Source organism: Choloepus didactylus, chromosome 26 (assembly GCF_015220235.1).
Source record: "Choloepus didactylus isolate mChoDid1 chromosome 26, mChoDid1.pri, whole genome shotgun sequence".
NCBI lineage: Eukaryota > Metazoa > Chordata > Mammalia > Pilosa > Megalonychidae > Choloepus > Choloepus didactylus.
Window position 1 is genome coordinate 7,570,882 of NC_051332.1, and position 18,383 is coordinate 7,589,264.

The 18,383-nt window shown below is 36.0% G+C and overlaps 1 pseudogene; it reads right to left on the minus strand.

Moving 5' to 3' along the window:
- Nucleotides 1–840: 840 nt before the first annotated feature.
- LOC119520872 lies at nt 841–1,774 on the minus strand (annotated as a pseudogene).
- Between the last annotated feature and the right edge of the window lie 16,609 nt (nt 1,775–18,383).

The window sequence follows — 18,383 nt, forward strand, 5'->3', positions numbered from 1 at the left end:
TTCTCAGCATTAAAAATGAGAAAGGATATTGAACCACATCACTGAAAGGATTAAATTATTAATGCAACCTTAAATGCAACTCCATGGTGATAGTGTTTCAAATCTAGAGGGAAATAAGGATTTTCAATCAATACATATTTTGTGAAAATACAGAGAAATTAATGAGACAAATATGCATAAGTAATAGTAGAAAGTACCAAGTTTTTATTATTAAAATTCCAAGAGTTGGTGAAGCTAGTTTTGCACCTACTACAGAATATTGATTTTTTTGTTGCATCTTGATGGAACCATTCATGTTTGAATCATTTAAGGGCATTATTGCAAATGATTTACATCACCATAGCACTTACATAGCTCTTTGCAAAGATTGAATAGTGACAAACTTGATTATGATTTGGATAAAATTCAGAGCACAGAATTTTACTCTCCCCTTCTCTCCCTTTCTCCATCACCCCCCAGATAGATAGATGGATATATAGCTATATGTATATAAAAGCAGTTATTACATTAATAAATTTAAGGTGCATGTTTTAATTTAGTGGTACTGTATTTATGGTTGCAATTTTGAATACACTTAAGCAAAACATAGCAAAAACAACAAACCTAGATATAACTTAGAATTAACACTATAAAATAATTAAGTAGAAATATGAAGAAGCTATTCTGAGTTTATATTATTCCATTTTTAAAGAATCTATTAATAATAAAAAAATTATGTAAATTAAATTTTAATCTCCAAAACTTTTGGGTGCCTCTGAATGAAACTACTCCAAAGCAAATTATTGGAAATTTTGCTTTTAGTCAATTATTTTATTCCACAGTCTTATAGATTGCTGGAGGTTACTGAAAAGATATTCTTCTCAACAGTATTCTTTTCAGAGCATTTTTTACTTCCATATTCCTTAGACTATAAATCAGAGGATTTAACATAGGGATGATAAGAGTGTAGAACACAGCTATAATCTTGTTTTTCTATGGTGAAGAGATGGCCCCAGGTTGGGCATACATGAAGAACACTGTCCCATAGAATAAACTTACCAAAGTTATGTGAGAGCTGCAAATAGAGAAGGTCTTACTCCTGCCCTGGTTGAGGGGATCTTCATGACAGTGGAGAGGATATAAGCATAAGAAACCAGAATGATGGTTGTGGTGGTGATGATGATGAGAGCAGAGAGAACAAACAGCACAATCTCATTCACAAAGGTGTCAATGCATAAGATTTTGATCAGCACTGGGACATCACAGAAAAAGTGGTCCAGTCTGTTTTCTCCATAGAAATGCGAACTAAAGGTGAAACCTGTTTGGATCACAGGGATGATGCATCCACAGACATAAGAACCAGTCACCAAATGAACACAAGACTGCTGAGACATATGTGCAGTATAGAGGAAAGGTGAGCAAATGGCTGAGAAGCAATCATATGCCATCTCTGCCAGAAGAAAGCATTCCACTCCAACAAAGAGAGCAAAGAAAAAGAATTGTGATGCACAGCCATTGTAAAAAAATTTCTTCTCCTTGGACAAGAAATTAGCCAGAGTTTGGGGGGCAATGACTGTGGAGTAACAAAGGTCTAAATAGGACAAATTTCTGAGAAAGAAATACACAGGTTGTGAAGTCTGAAATCTATTTTAACTATCATGCTGATATTTCCCACAACAATGAACATATAAAGAAGAACAGCACAAATAATAGAATCTGTACTTCTGGAGAGCTTCTGAATCCCAGCAGAATAAACTCTGTCAACTCAGTAATTCCTGTGCAGCTCACTCTTCATAGCTGAGACCTAGTTTAGAAACTGATCACAAAACCTGTGAAAAGCTTTGGGTGACCTTTTGGCCCTGAAATTCCCAAAGAGAAAAAAAAAATGCTAATATAAATTGGGTTTTCTTAGCAATGTGCCTGACAGAATATCTTTACAGTTGGGGCTACTCAATATACTCAGTGTGATGGTTTAGATATTTTTAAATGTATTTAGTTTCAGTATGATATGGGAAATATAAATGGCAAAGTCTGTCTGAGGTAGTGATAAGTTATCAGTCATTTTATACCACCGTTAAGAGCTTTGGAATCAGATGGACTGAAGTCCAAAGTTTACCTCTTTCAGTCTAAAACAGCCTAAGATAAGTACTTATTTTTTCAATCTCCCAAAGTCCTCTTCTGTCAAATGGAAGTTACTAACAACACCTACTTTATAGAATTGTTAGGAGTATTACATGAAATGGAGTGTGACAATCAATGCTCACATTTACTGGAACATCTTAAAATGTAGTAAATATTAGTAAATAATAAAGAAGCAAACAAATTGATAAAAATTATTTTTGATTTTGGAATGGAGAGTTGGGTAAAACATCAATTCCTCTTCCCACTACAAGATACAACGAATTTAATTCTCTTAAAAACATTCTGCTATGTAAAAGACATAAGGAATTATGGGATTGCTGCTTCTTAAGTGAGAATGAAGCTCCAAGCTTGAAGAAAAGACTTCAGAAGTAATAAATCAAACTCTTGCCTTCTAATTATATACCATTCAGTCTATACCTCTTGCTTCATCCACTACTAATCTCTGACTGCTAGTATTTCTTATTTGGCAGTCAAACCCTAGCAAGTCTTTCATTTTACTGTCAAGAAGCTAATATCTTACAGATATCATTTACTGTTGTTAATATAGGATCACTATGATTGAAGTACAAGATCAACTTCTCCAACCAGAGGTATTTTTTCTTGTACATGTTACTTATCAGAGAAGACATTAATGCAAAATAAATAGAGCAAAAACATATATATATTGCATAGTTCTGTATTTTTACTCTTCTGTTTTTATAACTATGAATGCTTAATTTCAAATATATAAAGAGATACACATAAAATATTAATAATGGTACAGCTATATGAATAACATAAATATAATAGGGAAATAAGAAATTTTTATGTTGTAATTCTGTGGTTCCATTACTATAATTTTTAAAATAAACAAAAATTCCTTCTCCTCTATATACTTAATGCCATATTTGAAGTTGCATATTTTTTATTTTAAGTTTTCATAAAATTGAAATGGAGTCACAAGAAGGGAACCTGATTTAGCCTCCATTACTATTTCTTTTATGAGGTCAAAATGCCTTATTGCTTAAAGGCATGGTTTTTGAATTCACATAAATTTGGATTTTAATCTAAGCTCTACAATTTGCTGGCTAAGTAATCTTGTTTAAATTGTTTAAATTCCAATGGCCTCTGTTTTCTCATTAGTCAAACATGGTTTAGGTGTCTACCCCATAGATTTGTTATTATAAAGATTAAATTAAATTATGTTTGCAAAATAAATGAAGTATGTAGCAACTGGAAAATAAAGTGCTCAGTAAATAATGGCTACATGAGAGAATTGATAGAAAAAAAGAGAAATTTTCCTAACCAAAAAAATCTTCAGAAAAAGTTATGATTTTTAAAAAACCAGATACTTTACTTGAGTTCCAGCAGATTCCAAGGAAGACTCACTGGAGAATTAAGGAAACAGAGTTTCTTCTAAAGGAAACTTTGAGGAAAAAAAGAGATTTTACTGAAATACTTCTCAGTATGTTATATTTATTCAAGTATCCAAGTACACTCAACAAGTAGACCAATTTATTTCTAAGTCTCATGTACTTCATTCTTATTTATTAGAACAAAGATAATCCTAGACTAGGTCTTCAGTGTGAACCTCAAGAAATATTCTTCATCTTTATATTATTCAAAGACAGAACTGAGAATTCCTCCTGTACATTATCTCCATAAATTGTAAGTCCCTTGATCTAGCCATAAAGTTAGTCTTAAAAGCAGAAAAATATGTGTGTGTGTGTGTGTGTGTGTGTGTGTGTGTGTGTTCTTTTTGAAAAACGAAAAGGGCCCTGGAGATCAATTAGGTCAGTGGTGCTTGCCAAATTTCCTCATACCCCAGAACCAACTGGGAAGATTTTGTTTTGCTTTGCTTTTAATACTGATTCCTGGGTCACTGATTCTTCATTCCTAATTAATATGAGACTTCAAAAATGTCAATGAGTAAGAAGAGTGTGGGGGAAGAATTCATTTGTTTTTAAGATTCCAAACTGACTCTAATGAAAGGACACCCTATGTAAAAGTTTAAAGTCCTGTGAATTAGGTCTTCTTATTGCTTCCAAGCAGAAAAGCAATTTTCCTATTTAAAATCAGAGTCATTATTAATTGTAAAGTTCTTCTGGAAAGGTATTCCTCAAACTTTATTGTATTGTTTTGCAAATATAATTTTGATAAATTTATGCCTTTATTCAACATAGATTCTTTATTCTGCACAAATATGTAATATATATAACACATTTCTTGTTTCTTTGGTTGAAGTACAATCAGATATTAAGACTGGTTGATTGATTATACTTATTCAATGGTGATCCCCAAATGCTGCTGGTATAAATAAGACTCACTCCCACTTCTTGGGCATTCCCATAGTTTCTTTACATTTCCACTTAATCTGTCTTGTTTTCCTTGGATTCTGAAAGAGATATTAATAATGACATCAAAATAGATAGCATATCTTTAACTGAGTTTCTGAAATTTTATGAAACTCCAATAATTATAAATAAAATTTCATACAAATATATGATGGATAAGTTTCATGATTTATATCAAATTCTAAAAACAGTCCCTGATGCAACCTAAAATTACTAAGAATAAAAATTACAAGTGATACAACTATTAAGTCAAGAATAATGGGATAAGGGAATTGAGAATATGTGATTTTCTTTAACCATTTAAATTGGCAAAATGCTTTTAAAAATGCATCACTTGTCCAACTGATTTCCTAATATTGCTACATAGTTGTTCATCTATTATGCATATTTATTATTTTTTAAATTTGTTAGCATACTGAAAACACATATTTTACAAACTATCTTATAATAGATATTGAATAGTTTACAATTCCATAATGCTGCTATATACTGATTTACAGTTGCTTGAGTATTCTTGAATCATGTATCAACATTGTATCAAAGTATTCTCATTTTGAATTTTACTTAAATATTAAAATTTAAATGTTTTTATACTCTCTATCAGCACTTGCAATCTCCCCAACATAGGGCATCAAACATATACTTTGTGCTTATATTTTTCACCATCTCTATGAATTTTTTCATTTTCCAATTATATATGTCCCCACCTGCAAGCTGAAGATAACAATACTACCTATCTCATAGAATTTCAGTGTGGATTAAATAAGATAATATATTATATATATATAAACATAGCACTATATACACCAGCTATTATTATTGTTATATCTCACATATTCTGTAAAAACATAAGTTACAATTCAAATCACAATAGTAGCAGTGATTTTAGCACTAAGAACACTCAGAATGAACTGGAAGAAAAAGTTAAAGATCCTGAACATAAAATATGAAAGCTGCAATCCTTTGGATCAAAAGCATTTTAAAGGACCAGATCAGAAGAGAACCCAATCACCTACAAAGTCAAGAGTCATATAATATGACTCTTTAGGGAATATGAAAGTCTTATATTCTATTTCTTCCTTGTAGTAATGAAGTCATCCAAAAGTTGCCTCAGTTGCTCTGAAAAAAGTAAATTTTTATTGAAGCATGAAGGAAACTTCCTTCTCAAAAATGAGAAAGTGGTCATGTGGAGTCGACGAGTTACGATCAGTGTAGCTTTACTATAAAGAAGATTGACACCTATTGTGATTAAAAAAGAAAAATCTGTCATCCCTGGTTTCAAACAAGGAGATAATCATACTTTTGATGTTTTCAAGAATAAAGAAAGATATATGTCTGACTCTTGGTGCTATAGGTTCCTGGAAAGGAAACATGGAACCTTAGTTCCTGGTCTATGAATGGTGGGCACCCAAATCGTGTAGGTCATAAATCAAATAACATTATTCAGTATGGAATAGAAAATGCTGAGAACTAAGAGGAGCTATTCTACGATTCAAAGTGCAATCATTGTCAGAATTATCCTTTCAAACAATGAGACTATATTAAAAAACAAAAAAAGCTATAAAGGTTTATAAATTTCTTCCTAGAATATTTTAAAGCCATTGCAAAAACTTATGTGAAGAGTAGACCAGTTTTATCAATATGAAATTTAGATTTAATTGCCATCAGAAGAAATGAGTTTATGATAATGATATCTGTGGTGGTCCCACATTAAAGTGATAATTTCATAAAAAGCTAGAAGTTCTCCAAAGAAAAATACTAGCCTTCCTGCTACTCAGGTAGGTTGGGGAAGGCAAGTATAGTTTGACTTGAAAATAACAACAATACAACCAGATTTCAAATTCTGGCCAAATTGAAGTAACTTGAATCAGCTTTACCTCCTTCCTAGATTACAGCAAAATAGTTCCTCTTTCCTCTCCCCTCTTTTTCCCTCCCCTGTTTCTGATATGTGTGTGTACACACACCACATACACACACACCACACATTCACATTTTCAAGATATGGTACATTAGGTGATAAAGGACAGTGATTCCTGTCACATGAGGAAAAAATGTGGTGAACCCAATGATTGCCCCAGTTTACTTCATTCAGATCATTTCAAGGAACTGAAATTGCAGTTCACTTTCCCACAAAGAAAATTCTAGGCCCAGTTGGGGTCACTAGTGAAATATACCAAACATTTGGGTAACAAGTTATAGCAAATCTATACAATCTCTTCCAAAAAAATTTAAAAGAGGGAATACTTCCTTATTCTATGCAGCCAGTGTAATATTGATACTAAACAAGAAAATCAATACAAAAGAAAACTACAGGCCAATATCTGTCATGAACATAGATGCAAAATTTCTAAACAAAATTTTAGTGAATTCAATCCAACAAACTATCAAAATGATAATGCTCTGTGACCAAATGTGGTTTATTCTAGGAGTATAAAGCTGATTTAACATTAAAAGATAAATCAATGCAACTTACCATATTAACAAACAGAAAAGAAAAAAATCAGATGATCATCTCAATAGATGCAGTAAAAAGCATTTCACAAATCAAATATTCTTTCCTGATAACAAGTCTCAGAAATTTTCCTCAACCTGATAAAGGGCATCTATGGAAAATCTGTAGCTAATATCATCCTTGATGGTGAAAGACTAAATTATTCCCTCATAAGATAAGGAATGTCTGTTCTCACCACTTCTATTCAAAATTGCATAGAAAGTAGTGAGAGACAATATGTAAACAAATGTGTGGTTATATTCCAATAAAATTTTATTTGCAGTAACAGAAAACAGACCATATTTGTTTCATGGGCTCTAGTCCCCTTGTTGGGGGAAGAGGGAGGGATAAAAGCTAGCCCATTAAAAATTAGGCAAAAGCCTTAAACAGGCACATCATAAAAGAAAATATCCAAATAGTACTTTTATAAAAAAGCTGTTTACATTTACTAATCATCAGAGAAATGCTAATTAAAACAACAGTGTAATAACTTTACATACCCAAAAGAATGGATAGTAAAACAAAGTTCTCATAAACTGCTGGTGGACATGTAAATTAGTACAAGTGTTTTTAAAAATATTTTTGAGATGAATTTTAATCTGAACATACACATGCTGGATGGTCTAGCAATTCCTCTCTTATGTAGACAATATATTCTGAGAAATACATACTGCAGTATATTCTATTCCATTTGAGCTTGCATCATGACAGGCAGCACTGATGAATTATGCAAGCTTCCCACAGCACTCCATGCATCAGGAGAATCACTACAATATCATCATCTTTTAATTATTGGATGCTACTAATATTATGTTAGTTAATTTTACCATTACTTATCTAATACCAATTGAGTAGTTTTTTTAAAAATGACCAGACATCATTGGATAAAAATAATATATAACTAAATATTAAATATCCGCAGAAAAGCAAATACTGATATTGACAATGAAAAACAGCAATGAAGCAAACTAAGAACACACTGGATTGACTTTTGATACTAGGCAAATTTTGTTTAAAAATCATATGTATAGAATCAAAAAAACTTTCTTTCAATAAAATATATGCTATTTTTATCATCAGTGACATTAAAGTTAGATACAAATGATTTTCAATGTTTGTGTTGCCAAAAGTTGCAAGAATTGGTGAGCATGGTCAGCAGGCAAGGATGTAATTTGAGTCTCATTGTAGGCTGGTACAGCAGGCATTGTGGGGCTGGGGTTTCAGCCAGTGTGACCAGCAATATTGGTCTGGCAGGGTCAGGACTAGGGACAGTCCACATGTAGGGAGATTGGTTACAGACAGGAGGAAATGAACAAATAATTAAATATATTGAGAGGCGGGGCAAGATGGCGGACTAGTGAGCTGTATGTTTTAGTTACTCCTCCAGGAAAGCAGGCAGAAAGCCAGGAACTGCGTGGACTGGACACCACAGAGCAATCTGACTTTGGGCATACTTCACACAACACTCATGAAAACATCGAACTGCTGAGATCAGCGAAATCTGTAAGTTTTTGCAGCCAGGGGACCCACGCCCCTCCCTGCCAGGCTCAGTCCCGTGGGAGGAGGGGCTGTCAGCTCCGGGAAGGAGAAGGGAGAACTGCAGTGGCAGCCCTTATCTGAAACTCATTCTACTGATCCAAACTCCAACCATAGATAGACTGAGACCAGACACCAGAGAATCTGAGAGCAGCCAGCCCAGCAGAGAGGAGACAGGCATACAAAAAAAAAACAACACGAAAAACTCCAAAATAAAAGCGGAGGATTTTTGGAATTCTGGTGAACATAGAAAGGGGAAGGTCAGAGCTCAGGCCTGAGCTCAGGCCCTGAGGCGCATATGCAAATCCCGAAGAAAAGCTGATCTCTCTGCCCTGTGGACCTTTCCTTAATGGCCCTGGTTGCTTTGTCTCTTAGCATTTCAATAACCCATTAGATCTCTGAGGAGGGCCCTTTTTTTTTTTCTTTTTTTTTTTTAATCCTTTTTTCTTTTTCTAAAACAATTACTCTAAGAAGCCCAATACAGAAAGCTTCAAAGACTTATAATTTGGGCAGGTCAACTCAAGTGCAGAACTAAGAGAGCTCTGAGACAAAAGGCAATAATCCAGTGGCTGAGAAAATTCACTAAACACCACAACTTCCCAAGAAAAGGGCGGTGTCCACTCACAGTGGACATCATCCTGGTGGACAGGAAACACTCCTGCCCATTGCCAGTCCCATAGCCCAGAGCTGCCCCAGACAAACCAGTGTGATGGAAGTGCTTCAAATAACAGGCACATACCACAAAACTGGGTGAGGACATTAGCCTTCCCTGCAACCTCAGTTGATTGCCCCAGAGTTGGAAAGGTGGAGCAGTGTGAATTAACAAAGCCCCATTCAGCCATCATTTCAGCAGACTGCGAGCCTCCCTACACAGACCAGCAGCCCAGAACTGCCCTGGGGGGACAGCACTCACCTGTGACATAGCACAGTCATCCCTCAACAGAGGACCCAGGGTGCACAGCCTGGAAGAGGGGCCCACTTGTAAGTCTCAGGAGCCATACGCCAATACCAAGGACTTGTGGGTCATTGGCAGAGACAAACTTTGGCAGGACTGAACTGAAGGATTAGACTATTGCAGCAGCTTTAAAACTCTAGGATCACCAGGCAGATTTGATTGTTAGGACCACCCCCTCCCTGACTGCCCAGAAACATGCCCCATATACAGGGTGGGCAACACCAACTACACACGCAAGCTTGGACACCAATTGGACCCCGCAAGACTCACTCCCCCACTCACCAAAAAGGCTAAGCAGGGGAGAACTGGCTTGTGGAGAACAGGTGGCTCGTGGACGCCACCTGCTGGTTAGTTAGAGAAAGTGTACTCCACGAAGCTGTAGATGTGATAAATTAGAGATAAGGACTTCAATTGGTCTACAAATCCTAAAAGAACCCTATCAAGTTCAGCAAAAGACACGAGGCCAAAAACGACAGAAAATTATAAAGCATATGAAAAAACCAGACGATATGGATAACCCAAGCCCAAGCACCCAAATCAAAAGACCAGAAGAGACACAGCACCTAGAGCAGCTACTCAAAGAACTAAAGATGAACAATGAGACCATAGTACGGGAGACAAAGGAAATCAAGAAGACGCTAGAAGAGCATAAATAAGACATTGCAAGACTAAATAAAAAAATGGATGATCTTATGGAAATTAAAGAAACTGTTGACCAAATTAAAAAGACTCTGGACACTCATAGTACAAGACTAGAGGAAGTTGAACAACGAATCAGTGACCTGGAAGATGACAGAATGGAAAATGAAAGCATAAAAGAAAGAATGGGGAAAAAATTGAAAAAATCGAAATGGACCTCAGGGATATGATAGATGATATGAAACGTCCGAATATAAGACTCATTGGTGTCCCAGAAGGGGAAGAAAGCGGTAAAGGTCTAGGAAGAGTATTCAAAGAAATTGTTGGGGAAAACTTCCCAAATCTTCTAAACAACATAAATACACAAATCATAAATACTCAGCGAACTCCAAATAGAATAAATCCAAATAAACCCACTCCGAGACATATACTGATCACACTGTCAAACACAGAAGAGAAGGAGCAAGTTCTGAAAGCAGCAAGAGAAAAGCAATTCACCACATACAAAGGAAACAGCATAAGACTAAGTAGTGACTACTCAGCAGCCACCATGGAGGCAAGAAGGCAGTGGCATGATATATTTAAAATTCTGGGTGAGAAAAATTTCCAGCCAAGAATACTTTATCCAGCAAAGCCCTCCTTCAAATTTGAGGGAGAGCTTAAATTTTTCACAGACAAACAAATGCTGAGAGAATTTGCTAACAAGAGACCTGCCCTACTGGAGACACTAAAGGGAGCCCTACAGACAGAGAAACAAAGAAAGGGCAGAGAGACTTGGAGAAAGGTTCAGTACTAAAGAGATTCGGTATCGGTACAATAAAGGATATTAATAGAGAGAGGGAAAAATATGACAAACATAAACCAAAGGATAAGATGGCTGATTCACGTAATGCCTTCACAGTTATAACGTTGAATGTAAATGGATTAAACTCCCCAAATAAAAGATATAGATTCGCAGAATGGATCAAAAAAAATGAACCATCAATACGTTGCATACAAGAGACTCATCTTAGACACAGGGACACAAAGAAACTGAAAGTGAAAGGATGGAAAAAAATATTTCATGCAAGCTACAGCCAAAAGAAAGCAGGCGTAGCAATATTAATCTCAGATAAAATAGACTTCAAATGCAGGGATATTTTGAGAGACAAAGAAGGCCACTACATACTAATAAAAGGGGCAATTCAGCAAGAAGAAATAACAATCATAAATGTCTATGCACCCAATCAAGGTGCCACAAAATACATGAGAGAAACACTGGCAAAACTAAAGGAAGCAATTGATGTTTCCACAATAATTGTGGGAGACTTCAACACATCACTCTCTCCTATAGATAGATCAACCAGACAGAAGACCAATAAGGAAATTTAAAACCTAAACAATCTGAGAAATGAATTAGATTTAACAGACATATACAGGACATTACATCCCAAATCACCAGGATACACATACTTTTCTAGTGCTCATGGAACTTTCTCCAGAATAGATCATATGCTGGGACATAAAACAAGCCTCAATAAATTTAACAAGATTGACATTATTCAAAGCACAATCTCTGACCACAATGGAATACAATTAGAAGTCAATAACCATCAGAGACTTACAAAATTCACAAATACCTGGAGGTTAAACAACACACTCCTAAACAATCAGTGGGTTAAAGAAGAAATAGCAAGAGAAATTGCTAAATATATAGAGACGAATGAAAATGAGAACACAACATACCAAAACCTATGGGATGCAGCAAAAGCAGTGCTAAGGGGGAAATTTATAGCACTAAACGCATATATTAAAAAGGAAGAAAGAGCCAAAATCAAAGAACTAATGGATCAACTGAAGAAGCTAGAAAATGAACAGCAAACCAATCCTAAACGAAGTAGAAGAAAAGAAATAACAAGAATTAAAGCAGAAATAAATGACATAGAGAACAAAAAAACAATAGAGAGGATAAATATCAGCAAATGTTGGTTCTTTGAGAAGATCAACAAGATTGACAAGCCCCTAGCTAGACTGACAAAATCAAAAAGAGAGAAGACCCATATAAACAAATAATGAATGAAAAAGGTGACATAACTGCAGATCCTGAAGAATTAAAAAAATTATAAGAGGATATTATGAACAACTGTATGGCAACAAACTGGATAATGTAGAAGAAATGGACAATTTCCTGGAAACATGAACAACCTAGACTGACCAGAGAAGAAATAGAAGACCTCAACCAACCCATCACAAACAAAGAGATCCAATCAGTTATCAAAAATCTTCCCACAAATAAATGCCCAGGGCCAGATGGCTTCACAGGGGAATTCTACCAAACTTTCCAGAAAGAACTGACACCAATCTTACTCAAACTCTTTCAAAACATTGAAGAAAATGGAACACTACCTAACTCATTTTATGAAGCTAACATCAATCTAATACCAAAACCAGGCAAAGATGCTACAAAGAAGGAAAACTACCAGCCAATCTCCCTAATGAATATAGATGCAAAAATCCTCAACAAAATACTTGCAAATCGAATCCAAAGACACATTAAAAAAATCATACACCATGACCAAGTGGGGTTCATTCCAGGCATGCAAGGATGGTTCAACATAAGAAAATCAATCAATGTATTAATAACACATTAACAAATCAAAAGGGAAAAATCAAATGATCATCTCAATAGATGCTGAAAAAGCATTTGACAAAATCCAACATCCCTTTTTGATAAAAAACACTTCAAAAGGTAGGAATTGAAGGAACTTCCTCAACATGATAAAGAGCATATATGAAAAACCCACAGCCAGCATAGTACTCAATGGTGAGAGACTGAAAGCCTCCCCTCTAAGATCAGGAACAAGACAAGGATGCCCGCTGTCACCACTGTTATTCAACATTGTGCTGGAAGTGTTAGCCAGGGCAATCCGGCAAGACAAAGAAATAAAAGGCATCCAAATTGGAAAAGAAGAAGTAAAACTGTCATTGTTTGCAGATGATATGATCTTATATCTAGAAAACCCTGAGAAATCAACGATACACCTACTAGAGCTAATAAACAAATTTAGCAAAGTAGCGGGATACAAGATTAATGCACATAAGTCAGTAATGTTTCTATATGCTAGAAATGAACAAACTGAAGAGACACTCAAGAAAAAGATACCATTTTCAATAGCAACTAAAAAAATCAAGTACCTAGGAATAAACTTAACCAAAGATGTAAAAGACCTATACAAAGAAAACTACATAACTCTACTAAAAGAAATAGAAGGGGACCTTAAAAGATGGAGAAATATTCCATGTTCATGGATAGGAAGGCTAAATGTCATTAAGATGTCAATTCTACCCAAACTCATCTACAGATTCAATGCAATCCCAATCAAAATTCCAACAACCTACTTTGCAGACTTGGAAAAGCTAGTTATCAAATTTATTTGGAAAGGGAAGATGCCTCGAATTGCTAAAGACACTCTAAAAAAGAAAAACGAAGTGGGAGGACTTACACTCCCTGACTTTGAAGCTTATTATAAAGCCACAGTTGCCAAAACAGCATGGTACTGGCACAAAGATAGACATATAGATCAATGGAATCAAATTGAGAATTCAGAGATAGACCCTCAGATCTATGGCCGACTCATCTTTGATAAGGCCCCCAAAGTCACCGAACTGAGCCATAATGGTCTTTTCAACAAATGGGGCTGGGAGAGTTGGATATCCATATCCAAAAGAATGAAAGAGGACCCCTACCTCACCCCCTACACAAAAATTAACTCAAAATGGACCAAAGATCTCAATATAAAAGAAAGTACCATAAAACTCCTAGAAGATAATGTAGGAAAACATCTTCAAGACCTTGTATTAGGAGGCCACTTCCTAGACTTTACACCCAAAGCACAAGCAACAAAAGAGAAAATAGATAAATGGGAACTCCTCAAGCTTAGAAGTTTCTGCACCTCAAAGGAATTTCTCAAAAAGGTAAAGAGGCAGCCAACTCAATGGGAAAAAATTTTTGGAAACCATGTATCTGACAAAAGACTGATATCTTGCATATACAAAGAAATCCTACAACTCAATGACAATAGCACAGACAGCCCAATTATAAAATGGGCAAAAGATATGAAAAGACAGTTCTCTGAAGAGGAAATACAAATGGCCAAGAAACACATGAAAAAATGTTCAGGTTCACTAGCTATTAGAGACATGCAAATTAAGACCACAATGAGATACCATCTAACACCGGTTAGAATGGCTGCCATTAAACAAACAGGAAACTACAAATGCTGGAGGGGATGTGGAGAAACTGGAACTCTTATTCATTGTTGGTGGGACTGTATAATGGTTCAGCCACTCTGGAAGACAGTCTGGCAGTTCCTTAGAAAACTAGATATAGAGCTACCATTCGATCCAGCGATTGCACTTCTCGGTATATACCCGGAAGATCGGAAAGCAGTGACACGAACAGATATCTGCACGCCAATGTTCATAGCAGCACTATTCACAATTGCCAAGAGATGGAAACAACCCAAACGTCCTTCAACAGATGAGTGGATAAATAAAATGTGGTATATACACACGATGGAATACTACGCGGCAGTAAGAAGGAACGATCTGGTGAAACATATGACAACATGGATGAACCTTGAAGACATAATGCTGAGCGAAATAAGCCAGGCACAAAAAGAGAAATATTATATGCTACCACTAATGTGAACTTTGAAAAATGTAAAACAAATGGTTTATAATGTAGAAGGTAGGGGAACTAGCAGTAGAGAGCAATTAAGAAAGGGGGAACAATAATCCAAGAAGAACAGATAAGCTATTTAACGTTCTGGGGATGCCCAGAAATGACTATGGTCTGTTAATTTCTGATGGATGTAGTAGGAACAAGTTCACTGAAATGTTGCTATATTATGTAACTTTCTTGGGGTAAAGTAGGAACATGTTGGAAGTTAAGCAGTTATCTTAGGTTAGTTGTCTTTTTCTTACTACCTTGCTATGGTCTCTTTGAAATGTTCTTTTATTGTATGTTTGTTTTCTTTTTAGCTTTTTTTTTCATACAGTTGATTTGAAAAAAGAAGGGAAAGTTAAAAAAAAAAAGAAAGAAAAAAGACAAACAAGGAAAAAAAAAAAAAGATGTAATGCCCCCTTGAGGAGCCTGTGGAGAATGCAGGGGTATTCGCCTACCCCACCACCATGGTTGCTAACATGACCACAGACATAGGGGACTGGTGGTTTAATGGGTTGAGCCCTCTACCATAATTTTTACCCTTGGGAAGACGGTTGCTGCAAAGGAGAGGCTAGGCCTCCCTGTATTTCTGCCTAAGAGTCTCCTCCTGAATGCCTCTTTGTTGCTCAGATGTGGCCCTCTCTCTCTGGCTAAGCCAACTTGAAAGGTGAAATCACTGCCCTCCCCCCTACGTGGGATCAGACACCCAGGGAAGTGAATCTCCCTGGCAACGTGGAATATGACTCCCGGGGAGGAATGTAGACCCGGCATCGTGGGATGGAGAACATCTTCTTGACCAAAAGGGGGATGTGAAAGGAAATGAAATAAGCTTCAGTGGCAGAGAGATTCCAAAACGAGCCGAGAGATCACTCTGGTGGGCACTCTTACGCACACTTTAGACAACCTTTTTTAGGTTCTAAAGAATTGGGGTAGCTGGTGGTGGATACCTGAAACTATTAAACTACAACCCAGAACCCATGAATCTCGAAGACAGTTGTATAAAAATGTAGCTTATGAGGGGTGACAGTGGGATTGGGAATGCCATAAGGACCAAACTCCACTTTGTCTAGTTTATGGATGGATGTGTAGAAAAGTAGGGGAAGCAAACAAACAGACAAAGGTATCTAGTGTTCTTTTTTACTTCAATTGCTCTTTTTCACTCTAATTATTATTCTTGTTATTTTTGTGTGTGTGCTAATGAAGGTGTCAGGGATTGATTTAGGTGATGAATGTACAACTATGTAATGGTACTGTAAACAATCGAAAGTACAATTTGTTTTGTATGACTGCGTAGTATGTGAATATATCTCAATAAAATGATGATAAAAAAAAAAAAAATCTTCCCACAAATAAATGCCCAGGGCCAGATGGCTTCACAGGGGAAGTCTACCAAGCTTTCCAGAAAGAACTGACACCAATCTTACTCAAACTCTTTCAAAACATTGAAGAAAATGGAACACTACCTAACTCATTTTATGAAGCTAACATCAATCTAATACCAAAACCAGGCAAAGATGCTACAAAGAAGGAAAACTACCAGCCAATCTCCCTAATGAATATAGATGCAAAAATCCTCAACAAAATACTTGCAAATCGAATCCAAAGACACATTAAAAAAATCATACACCATGACCAAGTGGGGTTCATTCCAGGCATGCAAGGATGGTTCAACATAAGAAAATCAATCAATGTATTACAACATATTAACAAGTCAAAAGGGAAAAATCAATTGATCATCTCAATAGATGCTGAAAAAGCATTTGACAAAATCCAACATCCCTTTTTGATAAAAACACTTCAAAAGGTAGGAATTGAAGGAAACTTCCTCAACATGATAAAGAGCATATATGAAAAACCCACAGCAAGCATAGTACTCAATGGTGAGAGACTGAAAGCCTTCCCTCTAAGATCAGGAACAAGGCAAGGATGCCCGCTGTCACCACTGTTATTCAACATTGTGCTGGAAGTGCTAGCCAGGGCAATCCAGCAAGACAAAGAAATAAAACGCATCCACATTGGAAAAGAAGAAGTAAAACTGTCATTGTTTGCAGATGATATGATCTTATATCTAGAAAACCCTGAGAAATTTTCAATACAGCTACAAGAGCTAATAAACAAATTTAGCAAAGTAGCGGGATACAAGATTAATGCACATAAGTCAGTAATGTTTCTATATGCTAGAAATGAACAAACTGAAGAGACACTCAAGAAAAAGATACCATTTTCAATAGCAACTAAAAAAATCAAGTACCTAGGAATAAACTTAACCAAAGATGTAAAAGACCTATACAAAGAAAACTACATAACTCTACTAAAAGAAATAGAAGGGGACCTTAAAAGATGGAGAAATATTCCATGTTCATGGATAGGAAGGCTAAATGTCATTAAGATGTCAATTCTACCCAAACTCATCTACAGATTCAATGCAATCCCGATCAAAATTCCAACAACATACTTTGCAGACTTGGAAAAGCTAGTTATCAAATTTATTTGGAAAGGGAAGATGCCTCGAATTGCTAAAGACACTCTAAAAAAGAGAAACGAAGTGAGAGGACTTACACTCCCTGACTTTGAAGCTTATTATAAAGCCACAGTTGCCAAAACAGCATGGTACTGGCACAAAGATAGACATATAGATCAATGGAATCGAATTGAGAATTCAGAGATAGACGCTCAGATCTATGGCCGACTGATCTTTGATAAGGCCCCCAAAGTCACTGAACTGAGTCATAATGGTCTTTTCAACAAATGGGGCTGGGAGAGTTGGATATCCATATCCAAAAGAATGAAAGAGGACCCCTACCTCACCCCCTACACAAAAATTAACTCAAAATGGACCAAAGATCTCAATATAAAAGAAAGTACCATAAAACTCCTAGAAGATAATGTAGGAAAACATCTTCAAGACCTTGTATTAGGCGGCCACTTCCTAGACTTTACACCCAAAGCACAAGCAACAAAAGAGAAAATAGATAAATGGGAACTCCTCAAGCTTAGAAGTTTCTGCACCTCAAAGGAATTTCTCAAAAAGGTAAAGAGGCAGCCAACTCAATGGGAAAAAATTTTTGGGAACCATGTATCTGACAAAAGACTGATATCTTGCATATACAAAGAAATCCTACAACTCAATGACAATAGTACAGACAGCCCAATTATAAAATGGGCAAAAGATATGAAAAGACAGTTCTCTGAAGAGGAAATACAAATGGCCAAGAAACACATGAAAAAATGTTCAGCTTCACTAGCTATTAGAGAGATGCAAATTAAGACCACAATAAGATACCATCTAACACCAGTTAGAATGGCTGCCATTAAACAAACAGGAAACTACAAATGCTGGAGGGAATGTGGAGAAATTGGAACTCTTATTCATTGTTGGTGGGACTGTATAATGGTTCAGCCACTCTGGAAGTCAGTCTGGCAGTTCCTTAGAAAACTAGATATAGAGCTTACCATTCGATCCAGCGATTGCACTTCTCGGTATATACCCGGAAGGATCGGAAAGCAGTGACACGAACAGATATCTGCAAGCCAATGTTCATAGCAGCATTATTCACAATTGCCAAGAGATGGAAACAACCCAAATGTCCCTTCAACAGATGA